At 39.3% G+C, this 961-nt stretch overlaps 1 protein-coding gene across 1 annotated transcript in view; it reads left to right on the top strand.

Annotated features, from left to right (window-relative positions):
* The window catches only part of LOC106880049 (glutamate--cysteine ligase catalytic subunit-like), a 55,374-nt gene that overhangs the window by 3,308 nt on the left and 51,105 nt on the right, over positions 1–961 (top strand). The gene's annotated exons all lie outside the window — the stretch shown is intronic.

Below are 961 nucleotides of genomic sequence, written 5' to 3'. Positions count from 1 at the left end.
TACACCAATTGCATACATATTTTTTGTACGCATACATGTTCGTATGTGTGTGTGTGTGTGTGTGTGTTGCCCGTATATCAACAAAACACACACACACACACATCTTGCCTTACATATATATACGGATAAATACGGATAAATGATTTAAAATAAATATATTTTGGAAATGGCAATTTACGGTACAATACCTAGAAACGTGAAAATCAGACCACAGGTTTGTTTACATCAATTCGGCAGTTTCGATAAAAAGTGTTGGGAAAGAACGCGAACGAGATAGAGAGAGCGCACTCTCCCTCTCTATCTCTCTCCCTCCCTTACACACATGCCAGTTATCTCTCTTTCTTTCTTTCTCTCTCTCCCTGTCTCACACACACAGCAACATTACACACACACACATGCTGCTCTCTCACACTAACAAAAGAACTTCACATACACACCACACTTTCTGTCTCGCATACTCACTATAAAAAGATAGCGTCTATTTCTTTTTGGCAACATGTGTTTTGTGTATAATGTTGCTGTGTGTGTGAGAGAAGGAGAGAAAGAACGAAAGAAAGAAAGAGAGATAACTGGCATGTGTGTGTAAGGGAGGGAGAGTGAGATGAGAGAGAGAAGGTATTTTTTTTCTTTTTGCTTGTTGTTTGCTGCTTACCACACGACTGTTAATACTCTGTTAGACGCTGGCAAACAAAATGTATTTCTCTTTCACCCTCCCTCTCACAAACATACAATTTCTCTCTCTCCTTCAGGCACAAACTTCGAAATTGGTAAAAGTTATGGTTGAAAATCGATTTTTACAGGTATATGCAGGTACCTCTGAGAGAGAAAGTTGACGAAAATGCACATTGAGTCATTCCGAATCTCCTCCTAAAATTGGAGCGACATGCGTGCTAATTTGTGGACGTGCATAAACTACATTCACGTATACACACACACACACACACATCCTGCCTTATATATA

Source organism: Octopus bimaculoides, chromosome 27, assembly GCF_001194135.2.
Source record: "Octopus bimaculoides isolate UCB-OBI-ISO-001 chromosome 27, ASM119413v2, whole genome shotgun sequence".
NCBI classification, from domain to species: domain Eukaryota; kingdom Metazoa; phylum Mollusca; class Cephalopoda; order Octopoda; family Octopodidae; genus Octopus; species Octopus bimaculoides.
Note: the sequence above shows the minus strand (reverse complement) of the source record. Positions and strands in the feature narration are given on the sequence as shown.